This window comes from Eptesicus fuscus, chromosome 5, assembly GCF_027574615.1.
Source record: "Eptesicus fuscus isolate TK198812 chromosome 5, DD_ASM_mEF_20220401, whole genome shotgun sequence".
NCBI lineage: Eukaryota > Metazoa > Chordata > Mammalia > Chiroptera > Vespertilionidae > Eptesicus > Eptesicus fuscus.
Window position 1 is genome coordinate 29,301,272 of NC_072477.1, and position 14,809 is coordinate 29,316,080.

Consider the following 14,809-nt stretch of genomic DNA (forward strand, 5'->3'; position numbering starts at 1 on the left):
CCCTGAGAGCCTACCCCGCACATTCTACAAACCCACCCAGGATCCACACAGCGGCTTTTGCATATAAATGGCCTGTTCTGTGGAAGCTTAACCAAATAAACTGCAACTCCAGTCAGACTGCTCCAAAACCACCAACGTCCAAGCAAAGAGGAGAAAACTGCAGTTCTTGCTGTAGCTCCTGCTGAGTGGCCTCAGACAGTAGCTGACCTGCACCCCACTGGAGATCCAGAAACTAGTGTATCTAGTGGTCGGTGTGAGACAACACCAGATTTCAACCACTCTCATAAGGGACACATTCAAGAGGCAGACTCAGTGAGCACCAAAGCCCTACTGGAACAAGTCCTGCCCCATAAACGTGTCTCCAGCACAGCAATTATAGACACAGCGGGTCCTCACAGCCAATTGGCCTGGAGGTCAATTCCTCCCAGTGACACCAACAACAATCAAGACTTAACTACAACAAGGCTGTACACACAGTCCACAAAGGGGTGCACCAAGAGTGTCCACCTCAGGTAACTGGGAAGCTGACCCATTGAACCAATAGGACACTTAGTACACAAAGCTACCCTACCAACTCAGGGAAGCAGCAAAATGAGGAGGCAAGGAAACGGATCACAAATGAAAGAAATGGGGGAGAACAAACGAATGGACATAGAGTTCAAAACCACGGTTATAAGGTTTTTCAAGAATTTCATGGAAAAGACCGATAAATTTAATGAGACCCTCAAGGATATGAAAAAGGACCAACTAGAAATTAAACATACACTGACTGAAATAAAAAATATTATACAGAGACCCAACAGCAGACTAGAGGAATGCAAGAATCAAGTCAAAGATTTGGAATACAAAGAGGCAAAGGACACTCCTCCAGAGAAGCAAGAAGAGAAGAGAATTCAGAAAGTTGAAGATAGTGTAAGAAGCCTCTGGGACAACTTCAAGCGTACCAACATCAGAATTATGGGGGTGCCAGAAGAAGAGAGAGAGCAAGATGCTGAAAACCTATTTGAAGAAATAATGACTGAAAACTTCCCCCACCTGGTGAAAGAAATAGACTTACAAGTCCAGGAAGCACACAGAACCCAAACAAAAGGAATCCAAAGAGGACTACACCAAGATACATCATAATTAAAATGCCAAGAGCAAAAGACAAAGAGAATCTTACAAGCAGCAAAGGAAAAACAATTAAGTTACCTACAAGGGAGCACCCATATGATTATCAGCTGATTTCTCAACAGAAACTATGCAGGCCAGATGGGAGTGGCAAGAAATATTCAAAGTGATGAATAGCAAGAAACTACAACCAAGACTACTCTACCCAGCAAAGTTATCATTCAGAATTGAAGGTCAGATAAAGAGCTTCACAGATAAGAAAAAGCTAAAGGAGTTCATCACCACCAAACCAGTATTATATGAAATGCTGAAAGGTATTCTTTAAAAAGAGGAAAAAGAAGAAAAAAGTAAAGATAAAAATTATGAACAACAAATACATATCTATCAACAAGTGAATCTAAAAGTCAAGTGAATTAAAAATCTGATGAACAGAATAAACTGGTGAACATAATAGAATCAGGGGCATAGAATCGGAGTGGATTGATAATTCTCAGAGGGGAAGGGGTGTCTGTGTGGGGGGTACGGGATGAGACTGGACAAAAATCATACACCTATGGATAAGGACAGCAGGGGGGAGGTAAGGGCAGAAGGGGGGTGGGAACTGGGTGGAGGGGAGATATGGGGGCAAAAAAGGAGAAACAATTGTAATAATCTGAATAAAGACTTATTAAATTAAAAAAATAATAATAAATAAAGTTATTATTGATAGTTGCTAAAAAAAAAAAAAAAGTACCATACAGAAAACACAGTAAGTGAAATCAAAAAAAATCAAGAGGAAGAGTACAACAGCAGACTAAATCAGCAGAAGAAAGGACAGCAGTAGAAATCATCCAATCAAAGAAAAAAGAATTAAAAAAGTGTGATTATAGATTAAGGGAATTATGGGATACCATCAAGTTCACCAATATACACATAGTGATTCCAGAAAGAGAAGAGAAAGGTAAAGAGGCAGAAAGCTTATTCCAAAAAAAATAATGCCTGAATGCTTCTCTAACCTGGAGAAAAAAAACAGATATCCAGGAATCCTATAGAGTTTCAAATAAAAGGAATCTAAACCAAAACACATTATAATTAAAATTTCAAAAGTTAAAGAAGTGAATCTTAAAAGCAGCAAGAAAATACATCTATCCTATATAATAAAAGAGTAATATGCAAATCGACCTAACAGCAAAACAACCAGTCACTATGACACACACTGACCACCAGGGGGCAGATGCACAACACAGGAGTTTCCCCCTGGTGGTCAGTGCGCTCCCACAGGGGGAGCGCTGCTCAGTCAGAAGACAGGCTCATGGCTAGCGAGCACAGTGGCGGTGGTGGGAGCCTCTCCCGCCTCCACGGTAGCACTAAGGATGTCTGACTAAGAGGGCCTAAGCCGCCAGTCAGACATCTCCCAAGAGCTCCTGGGCTGCTAAAGTGCACAGGCTGGGCTGAGGGGACACCCCTCCCAAATGCACTAACGTCATGCACCAGGCCTCTAGTGTATGTGTGTGTGTGTGTGTGTGTGTGTGTGTGTGTGTATGTCCCTAAAATGCAAATAGACCAAACAGCAGAACAACCAAACAACTGAACAACCAGTTGCTATGATCTGCGCTGACCAACAGGGGTGCGCACGGACCATGGCAGGCTTCGGCAGCAGATGGCAGAGCATGGAACATGGCGGGCATCGGCCATGGTGGGATGGTGGAGCAGGTGAGTGGGAGCGCCAGACCAAGGCGGGGCACCAATCGCAGTCATCAGGGCGAGCCTCTGGTGGTTACTGAAAATTCCTTGCTCCTGCTGCTGATACCAGTCCCACTCGCACCCGCAGCCAATGCCGGAGTCACCACTCACACCCGCTGCCAGTGCCCAGTGCCAGTCCCAATCACCCAGTGCCGGTCCTGATTGCTCAGCGCCATCAGCAGGTGCGAGCAGCGGCTGCCAGCTCCAACAGCTCCTGAGGGCTTCTCCACCTCAACCTCCCCCTGCTCCTAAGGGGCAATTGGGGAGGTAGCAGCCTCTACTCGCACCCACAGCCGGCACCAGAGCCACCACTCGCACCTGCTGACGGTGCCGGCCCCACTCACACCCACTGCTGACACTGGCTCCAATCGCTCTGCACCATCAGTGGGTGTGAGCAGGGCCAGAGCTATCAGTGCATGGGAGCAGCAGTGGTGGGAGTGGGGCTGCCAGCAGACAGGGAACAGGAGCTACGGCAGGAGGGGCCGGGCGGGGGCACAGACGATAGGCCGAGACCCGCCCCTGTGCCCACCACAGTCTTGCAGCCCACAGTTCCTTTCAAGGTGCACAAATTCATGCACTGGGCCCCTAGTGTTATTAAAAAGGGGAAATAAAATTATCAAGTTTTAATAAAATCTAAAAAATTTTTGCAGGACAAAAGATACTGACATGATATATTCAAAGTGCTGAAAGAAACAAAACTGCCAACCAAGAATACATTCTTCTGTCAAAGTTGTCCTTCAAAATTAGAGATAGTGTTGTCCAGGCAAATAAAAACTACAAAATTTCATCAACACTACACCAGCCTTACAAGAAATGTTAAGACTTCCTCAAGCTTCAACAAAAAAATGTTAATTAGTAACACATTAAAATATAAATCTCACTGGTAAAAATAAATACATAATTACATTCAGAGTAATCTAATTTGTAATGGAGTGGGTAAATCACATAAATCTAATATGAAAGCTAAAAGACAAAAGTGGTAAAAATAGATATAAATTATGACATCAAAATCATAAAATGTTCAGGGACAGAATAAAAATACAGAACTGTAGTATGCATTTGAGCATAACTTGTTATTAACTTAAAATAGACTTATAAATATAAGATGTTTATATACTCCTCATGGTAGCCACAAAGCAGAAACCTATAATCAATACACAAAAACTGAAGAGAAAGTAATCTAAGCATACCACTACAGAAAAATCATCAAATCACAAAGGAAGGCACAAAGAAGAAAAGAGAAATTGCAAAACAACCAGAAAACAAATATCAAAATGGCCATAGTAAGACAATAGGTATCAATAATTACATCAGATGTAGGTGGACTAAATTCTCCAATCAAAACAAAGACTGGTTGAGTAAATTAAAAATAAAAATAAAAGCAATGCCCCCTTCAGTTTAAATTTTGTCAGGATTTTTCAGATATGTTTAAATAATGGTGTGATAATCATTCTTGATGGAAATAAAAGTCATCATTTATGTAAAAAAATAAATAAAACAATGCCCAACTATATTCTGTCTACAAGAGACATATTTTAGCTTTAAGGACACACACAGATTGAAAATTTAAAAAATGTAAAACGACATTCCATGCAAATGATTATCAAAAGAAAGCAGGGGCCCCTGGCCGATGTAGCTCAGTTAGTTGGAGCATCATTCCCATACACTTAAAGGGGGTCTTTTCAATTCCTGGTCAGGGCACATGCCTAGGTTGCAGATTTGATCCCAGGTCCTTGATCAGGGCATGTACAGGAGACAACCAATCAATGTTTCTCTCTTACATCGATGTTTCTCTGTCTCTTCCTTCTCTCTCTAAAATCAATGAAAAACATATCCTCGGGTAAGGAGAAAGAATGAAAGGAACCAGAGGGCGCATATATGTTTACCAGAGTTATACCCTCTTGTTGTATAGATCCCTTTAGTATTAGTGGCCTTCCTTATCTCTTATTATCGCTTTCACTTTGAGGTCTATTTTGTCAGATATAGGTATTGCTACCCCAGCTTTTTTTCCATTTGCCTGAAATATATTTTTCTATCCCTTCACTTTCAGTCTGTGTGAATCCCTTGTTCTGAGGTGGATCTCTTGTAAACAGCATATATATGGGTCATATTTTCTTATCCATTCAGCCATTCTGTGTCTTTTGATTAGAGCATTTAGTCCATTTATGTTTAAGGTTATTATTACTCACAGAAAGAGAAACAAAAACAAAAATTCCATTTACCATTGCACCAAAAAAATTAAGAAACCTAGAAATAAACTTTACTAAAGAGATAAAAGACATGTACTCAGAAAACTACAAAGACAATGAAAAAAGAGATAGAGGAAAACAAAAACAAATGGAATAATATACCATGTTCATAGATTGGTAGAATCAACATCATTAAAATGTCCATACTACCGAGAGCAACCTATAGATTTAATGCAATCCCCATTAAAATACCAACAGCATGTTTCACAGACCTAGAAAAAACTCTTCAAAAATTCATATGGAATAAAAAAAGACCCCGAATAGCTGCAGCAATCTTGAGAAAGAAGAACAATACCATATCAAGCTATATTACAAAGCCACTGTTCCCAAAATTGCCTGGTACTGGCATAAGAAAAGACATATAGACCAATGGAACAAAACAAAAAACCCAGAAATAGACTCAAGCCATTATGCTCAATTAATATTTGACAAAGGAGGCAAGAGCACACAATGGAGTCAAGACAGTCTCTTCAATAAATGGTATTGGAAAAATTGGACAGATACATGCAAAAAAATGAAACTAGACCATCAACTTACACCATACACAGAAATAAACTCAAAATGGATAAAGGACTTAAACATAAGACAGGAAACCTTAAAAATCTTAAAAGAATCCATAGGCAGAAAAATATCAGACATGTTGTAGCAATATCTTTACCGATGCAGCTCCTAGGGCAGTGGTCGGCAAACTCATTACTCAACAGAGCCAAATATCAACAGTACAACAATTGAAATTTCTTTTGAGAGTCAAATTTTTTAGACTTAAACTTCTTATAACGCCACTTCATCAAAATAGACTCACCCAGGCCATGGTATTTTGTGGAAGAGCCACACTCAAGGGGCCAAAGAGCCGCATGTGGCTCGCGAGCCGCAGTTTGCCAACCACAGTCCTAGGGCAATGAAAACTAAGGAGAAAATAAACAAATTGGGACTATATCAAAATAAAAAGCTTCTGCACAGCAAAATAAACCATCAACAAAACAACAAGAAAGCCCACTGCAAGGGAGAACATATTTGCCAATGTTATCTCCGATAAGGGCCTAATCTCCAAAATTTATAAGGAACTCATACATCTTAATAAAAGGAAGATAAACAATCCAATCATAAAATGGGCAAAGGACTTAGACACTTTTCAAAAGTGGACATACCGATGGCCAAGAGACATATGAAAACATGCTCAAAGTCACTAATCACCCAAGAGATACAAATCAAAATGAGGTACCATCTTACATCTGTCAGAATGGCTATCATCAACAAATTGACAAAAGACAAGTGCTGCTGAGGATGTAGAAAAAAGGAACCCTCATGCACTGCTGGTGGAAATGCAGACTGGTGCAGCCACTGTGGAAAACAGTATGGAGTTTCCTCAAAAAATTAAAAATGGAACTCCCATTTGACCCAGTAATCCCATTTCTAGGAATATATCCCAAGAAATCAGAAACACCAATCAGAAAGGACATATGCACCCCTATGTTCATAGCAGCACAATTTACAATAGCTAAGATTTGGAAATAGTCGAAGTGCCCATCAGCAAATGAGTGGATTAAAAACAGTGGTACATCTACACAATGGAATACTATACGGCTGTAAAAAAGAAAAAACTCTTACCATTCGCAACAGCATGGATGGACATGGAGAGCATTATGCCATGTGAAATAAGCCAGTTGGAGAAAGATATGTATCACATGATTGCACTCATTTGTGGAATATAATCCTATCTAATAAGAGTAATATGCAAATCAACCATCACTCGGCTACACCCACAAGCCACACCCACCAGCCAATCAGGAGCGCGTATGCAAATTAACCCAACCAAGATGGCTGTGGCCATGGAGCGAGCAGGAGGCTTGGCTTTCCCTGGCAATGGAGGAAGCCAAGCTTTCCGCACACCCTGGCGGGCCCAGGCCTCCACTCAAGGCTACAAAGTTTCAATTATAGAAGATAAATAAATCCCAACAAAAATGGTGGCAGCCACGGAGCTGGAGAGAGCAGGAGGCTTGAGTTGCCCCCGGCAATGGAGGAAGCCAGCCCTGGCCTGCCTTGGCCTCCACTTAAGGCTACAAAGTTTCAATTATAGAAGATAAATAAACCCCAGATCCCAGGGCCTCCGCTTGGGTCACCGGGGTCCATGGCCGGCCCCTCGCCCAGGCTGCCCCACACCCCAAGGGAACTCCCATCCTGATCCAAGACAACCTTCAGGGCAAACCAGCCAGCCCCCACCCGTGCACCAGGCCTATATCCTATCTAATAAAAGAGTAATATGCAAACTGACCATCACTCCAACACACAAGATGGCTGCCCCTATGTGGTCAAAGATCCTGCCCCCATGTAGACACAAGATGGCCGCCACAAGATGGCCAGGAGGGAAGGGTAGTTGGGAGGGACCATGACTGCAAGAGAGGGCAGTTGTGGGCGATCAGGCCAACAGGGGAGGGCAGTTGGGAGAGACCAGGCCTGCAAGGGAGGACAGTTGGGAGAGACCAGGCCTGCAAGGGAGGGCAGTTGGGGGCGTTCAAGCCTACAGGGGAGGATAGTTAGGGGTGACCAGGCCAGCAGAGGAGGGAAGTTGGGGGCAACCGGGCCTAAACAGGCAGTCGGACATCCTTCGAGGGGTCCCATATTGGAGAGGGTGCAGGCTGAGCTGAGGGACACACACCCCTGTGCACAAATTTCATGCACTGGGCCTCTAGTGAACAACATAAACTGATGAACAAAAATAGATCCAGAGACAGAGAAGCAAAAAAATGAAACTAGACCATCAACTTACACCATACACAGAAATAAACTCAAAATGGATAAAGGACTTAAACATAAGACAGGAAACGTTAAAACTTCAGAGGGAAGGCAGGGGAGGAGGGGAGAGTTAGGGAGTAACCAAAGGACTTATATGCATGCATATAAGCATAACCAAATGGACACTGACACTAGGGGAGTAAGGGCATGTGTAGGATAGGTGGGGATGGCTGGGGAGAGATTAATGGGGTAAAAAGGAGACATATGTAATACTATATGTAATACTTTAAACAATAAAGACTTTTTTTTAAAAAAAAAAAAAAAAGGAAAGTTGAAATCTTATCAAGCATCTTTTAAGACCACAATGGTATAAAACTAGAAATTAATTACAAGGAGAAAACTGGAAAATTCACAAATATGTGGAGATTTAAGAACATGCTTCTGAACAACCAACGGTAAAAGAAGAAATTAAAAGAAAAATTTAAAAAAAGGCTTTAGACAAATGAAAATGGACATACAACATTACCAAAACTTATGACATGCAGCAAAAACAGTTCTAAAGGGAAGTTCACAGCAATAAACACCCACAGGAAGGAAAAAAGAAAGAGCTCCAATAAACAACCTAACTTTACACCTAAAAGAAATTTTAAAAGAACAAAAGAAGCCCAAAGTTAGTAGAAGAAAAAATAACCATGATAATCCCAAATATCAGAGGCAAAGTAAAAGAAATAAAAACTAAAAAGACAACAAAAAGCTAAATGAAATTGAAAGCTGATTTATTGAAAAGATAAACAAAATAGACAAACCTTTAGCTAGACTTACCAAGAAAAATAGATGACTCAAACAAAATTATAAGAGACACTATAATTGATACCACACAAGTACAAAGGATCTTAAGAGACTACAATGAACAATTACACACAAAAAACTGAACAACCTAGAAGAAATGGACAAATTTCTAAAAACATATAATCCACCAAGACTAAGTCAGGAAAAACAGAAAATCTGAAAAGACTGATTACTAGTAGGGAGATTAAATCAGCAATCAAAAACCTCCCAACAAAGAAACGTCTAGGACCAGATGGCTTCACTAGTGAATTCTACCAAACATTTATAGAACTAACACCAATCCTTCTCAAACTCTCCCAAAAAACATAAGAGACTGGAACACTTCCAAATTCATTTTACAAGGTCAGCATAACCTGATACTAAAAGCAAATGAGGACACTATAAGAAAATAAAACTACAGACCAATATTGTTGACAAACATAGAGGCAAAAATCCTCAACCATATATTAGCAAACTGAATTCAACAATACATTAAAAGGCTCACACACCATGATTAAGTGAATTTATTCCAGGGAAAAAGATATGTAAATTGATATAATACAACACACACAAAATGAAAGATAAAAATATATATCATCTCAACAGATACAGAAACCATTTGACAAAATTCAATATACATTAATGATAACAACAGCAAAAAAAACTACCTCTTAAAAAGTGGGTATAAAGGGAATGTACCTCAACATAATAAAGGTCATATATGACAAGTTCACTGCTAACATCATACTCAACAGGGAAAAGCTAAATGCTTTTTCTCTAAGATCAGAAACAAGATAAGGATGCCCACTTTCACCACTTTTATTCAACACAGCACTGGAAGTTCCGGCTAGAGGAATTATTCTTAAAAAAGAAATAAAAGGTATTCAAATCAGAAAAAGAAGCAAAACTGTCACTATTTGCAGATGACATAATATTATATATAGAAAATCCTAGACTCCACCAAAAAACTTAAAACAAATTCACTAAAGTGGCATGATGCAAAATCAATATACAAAAATCATAGTAGGTAGTCAGTTTACATACACTAACACCAAAATATCAAAAAAAAATCAGAAAACAATCCCATTTACAACTGCATGGAAACTAATACCTATGAATAAATTTAACAAAGGAAGTGAAAGATCTGTACACTGAAAATTATAAGAGACTGATGAAAGAAAATAAAGGCACAAATAAATCCATGCTCACAAATTGGACAAATATTGTTTAAATGTCTATACTACCCAAAGTAATCTACAGAGTCAATACAAACCCTATCAAAATTCTACTGACATTTTTCAAAAAGTAGAAAAAAAATCCTAAAGGTTGTATGGAACCACAAAAGACCCAAAATAGCCCAAAGCTAGAGACATCTCACTTTCTGATTTCAAACTGAGATACTGGCATAAAAACACACATACAGATCAATGGAACAGAATAGAAAGCTCAGAAATAAACACATGCATATACAGTCAATTAATTTACATCAAAGGAGCTAAGAATATCCAAAGGGAAAGGATGGTCTCTTTAATAAATGGTGCTGAGAAAACTGGACAGCCACAGGCAAAAGAATGAAACTGGACCCCATTGTCTGACAGACAAAAATCAACTCAAAATGGATTAAAGATCTGAACATAAAACAAAAAACCCTAAAACCTCAAGAAGACAACATAGGAAGTAAGCTCCTTGTCTTATAGTGATTTGGGGTTTACCAAAAGTAAAATCTACAGAATAGGAGAAAATATTTTTATTGTATATTATTTTTCTAGTACAGTTTACATTCAATATTATTTTGCAGCAACATGGATGGACCTTCAGGGCATTATACTAAATGAAATAAGCCAGACAGAAAAAGACAAAAACTACATGTTATCACTAATATGCACAATCTGGAAAAAAAAAATTTTAAGTCAAACTTATAGAAACAAAGAAATAGAAAAGTGGTTGCCAGGGACTGTGCAGTGGAGGAAATAAGAAAAGGCTGGTAAAAGGGTACAAACTTTCTCAGCTTAAAATAAATAAAATCTGAGGCTCTAATATAAAACATGGTTACTATAGTTGATAATACTATTAAATATTTAAGATTTGCTAAGAGAGAACTTAAATGTTCTCACAAAAGAAAAGATAAATAGGTAAGGTGATGGATACGTTAATTAATTAGATGGTAGGAAACCTTGCACAATGTATCCTATATAATAAAAGCCTAATATGCTATGTGTCTGACCATTTGTTCTACTGTTCAACCAGTCGCTATGACATGCACTGACCACCAGGGGGCAAATGCTCCGACCAGTAGGTTAGCTTGCTGCTAGGGTCCAGCCGATCGAGACTGGGCGAGACGGGCCGGACACACCCTGGAGCCCTCCCGTGACCCCTCCCCAGCCCCAATCGTGCACCAGTGAGGTCCCTTGGCCTGTCCTGCGCCCTCTCGTAATTCAGGACCCCTTGGAGGATGTCAAAGAGCTGGTTTTGGCCTGATCCCTGCAGGTCAGGCCAAGGGACCCCACCGGTGCACGAATCCACATACCAGGCCTCTAGTATGTATATAAAGTCACTATGATATACATATACTTTTAATATATTACAATTTTATGTGTCATTTATCCTATATAATAAAAGAGTAATATGCAAATCAATCAAACGGTATAATGACTGGTCGCTATGACACACACTGACTACCAAGGGGCAGATGCTCCACACAGGGGCTGCCCCCTGGTGGTCAGTGCGCTCCCCCAGGGGGAGCGCCGCTCAGCCACAAGCCGGGTTGACGGCTGACGAGCGCAGCGGCCCACCTCCACAGCAGCACTGAGGATGTCCAAGTGTGGCTTAGACCCGATCCCAGCAGGGAGCGGGCCTAAGCTGTCAGTCAGACATCCCCCCAAGGGCTCCTGGACTGTGAAAGGGCGCAGGCCAGGCTGAGGGATCACCCCCTCCCACCAGGTGCCCGAATGTCGTACACCGGGCCTCTAGTACCTATATAAAGCTGAAAAAGTGTGGGGGAGGAAATATCACATATATATGGAACTTTTAAAATAACTGATTTGTTAATTTAAAAAATGTCCTAAACAGCTATTTTACATTGCATGTTTTTAATTCTATCTGTGGGTAGCAGGAATTTCTACAAAATCATCAAGATAGCCCTGGCCGTAGCTCAATTGATCAGAGCATCAACAATACACCAAGGTTGTAGGTTCAATCCCCAGTTAGGGCACATATAAGAATCAACCAATGAATGCATAACTAAGTGGGAAACAAATCAATCAATCTCTCTCTCTCTCTCTCTCTCTCTCTCTCTCTCTCTCTCTCTCATCAATTTAAAAAGTTTTTTAAGAGTAAATGAAGATACTATTTTCTTGAGAAGAAATAAAAAAAAGGATAAAGAAGCCTTTCAGGGTTCCCAAGGTTTAAAGATATAGATACTTAAAAAGATATTTCCCATTAAATAAAATAAAGCTAGGATAGTAACATTTGCTTCATATTAGCAAATGTAACAAGTGGAGTTGAATGAGGTTTAAGGAGCAAAGTAATATATTACAAAGAATAGATTCTCGCCAGTGACTTACCATTTAGTCATAGATAAATTTGTTCCCTAACCTACTCTAAATATCAAAAAGAGAAAGCCATATTATTGAAATTTTGTGATACTTTGCAGAACAAAAAAACATAAATAACTGTCTCATAATTTATAGAAAAGTATTTAATTATACATGACAATACTAAAATATTGATTACATGACCCATTTACCTTGACAGCCTTAAAGTGAATCAAATATATTTTTCATAGCTATGATAAGTATACACATGTAGAAATAGCAGACATACTATTCTTCATACATGCTATTTCCATTGAAGCTAGTTTGAAAAACAACAAATTCTTTTGGTGAGCTTGATTGGAAAAAAATAACACTTCTTTTTTCTATTCTGAAAAGTTGCAAAGAAATGCCCCAATAATCCTAAATATGGTGGCCAAATATGCATATTTCACTAATGTCTGCATGGGTCAATGTTTTCCATGGATGTTACCTAACTGTATTTAAATTAAAAACTAAGCAAGCATTACAAGAGGAATACAGGGAGCCAGCACAAAGCAAGAAGTGAACTATCAGATAATAAGATTTACATATGAAAGAGGACCATTTAATTTCTTTTTTTATATATGTTTTTATTGATTTTTAGAGAGAGAGAAAGGGAGAGGGAGAGAGAGGGAAAAAAACAAACATCAAAGTGAGAGCGAAATATCGATAGGCTGCCTCCTGCATGCACCCTACCAGTGATCGAGCTCGCAACCTGAGCATGTGCCCTGATCAGGAATTGAACCAGCAATCCTTTGATGCACAAGACGATGCCAAACCAACTGAGCCACAATGGCCAGGGCAGGACCATTTAATTTCAGGTATTCGAAACCAGTAATGCATTTAAAAAATAACTAACCATTCAGTCACAAGCTTCCTGAAAAAGCACAGGAAGGCTTTGGAAGGTTGGCTGCACATACCAAAGTTTGCAAACCAGCTATCAAAAATGATCTCATGTGACTTCTACATGAATCATCACAAAAAGGCAGAATTTTAAAAGTCAATTGCAATTAAGTTGAAAATATATCAACTTAATAGCTGCTGCAAAATCCTATTCAAATCTCCCTTCCAGCCATATGTCTACTTTGAAGCTTTTATTATCATGCATTACTATTTCCCCTACTGCAAAGTACCTACACAACAGGATCCAAAACAGTGAAAAGAAAGCAGGGAGCAAAAACTGAGAGAACTTTCCAGTGCTACAAAATACTTAATTCCTTGTTCTTTGAAGTTTCATAAAAATGTTGCCTTCTGAGATCAAGAGCTAGAAGCAGTCTAAAATCATGAGCAAAATCAAGGGGTCTTTCTACTAGGGATGGGCGAGTAGGGAGGAGGTGGTTGGGAGAAGACTGCAAGAGCCAATGATAGAAAAATCTACTGTGAAGACACTAAAAACTTGAGAATTTTTACATTGGTTTTCTCATGCCCTTGCTCCCCACAGCTGCTTTTCCCCAACCTACTTGATAAAATCCAAACTGTACAACAGCTGATAATCTACAAAATCAATTCTCTAACAGCCATCATTGACAAACTATTCCCCAAACTAGTTGAACTATGCCTAATCCCTCCTGCTAAAGCCCTATAAAAAATTCTGCCTTCCCCAAGTTAGAACTCTCCTCCAGAGCCTTTCATGCCCAGCATTTTCTATTATAGTCTTATGCTGACAGTGCCCTGGTTAACTTTCTTTCAAACCGTGAAAAGTTCCAAGAGGTTAACACAGCAGTAATTTGCTTCTTGATGGGCTCCAAGGTAATAGTGGGCACTATTTCTGTGTCCAAACAGACTCACTAGGGAAATAGGCAATAGAAAAGTGAAGTCTCCAGTGGTCATTTAAAAAAAAGCATAAAGAGAAAGAAAGATAAACATTTATTAACAGCCTACCTCCACTGCTTCACCCTTTTATATAATTTATTCTTTTTAATCCTCATTACAACCCTTAGATAAATATTCTTATGTTCATTGTTCAGATGGGAAATCAGAAAGTTAGATAGTAAATTGTATATGTTACGCATATTTTATTACAATAAAAAAGTATGATTGCAATAATCACCAAAAACTAGTAACTCCCCCAAATGTCCATCAGCTGGTGAATGGAAAAGCTAGCTGTAGTATAGCCACACAGTAGAACACTACTCAGTAATAAAATAAAGAATTACTAGTATGCACAACATGGATGAATCCAAATTCATTATGCTAAGTGAAAGAAGCCATATTTTAAAAGCTACATACTAAATGATTCCATTTAAATGACATATTGGAAAAGGTAAACTATAGGGCCCCCCCCAAAAAAAAAAAAAAAAAACACATCAGTGGTTTCTGAGGATTGAAATGGACATAAGTGAATTTAGAAGATTGTGGTGATGATTATATATTTGTCAAAACTCAGACTGAACACTAAATACAAATAAAAATTTTAATGTATGACTTAAATCTGTACAAGAATGAAACCTTTAAAAGTCAGCTGTCAAAAAAAAAAAAAAGTCAGCTACTGTCAAAAATTTTAAGATGAGCCCTGGCCAGTGTGGCTCAGTTGGTTGAGCATCGTCCCGTGCCCTGAAAGGTCGCTGGTTCGATTCCCAATAAGGGCACATACCC

The 14,809-nt window shown here is 39.3% G+C and overlaps 1 protein-coding gene across 2 annotated transcripts in view; it reads right to left on the reverse strand.

Moving 5' to 3' along the window:
* FUT8 (fucosyltransferase 8) overlaps positions 1-14,809 on the reverse strand; it is a 214,005-nt gene that overhangs the window by 167,479 nt on the left and 31,717 nt on the right. The gene's annotated exons all lie outside the window — the stretch shown is intronic.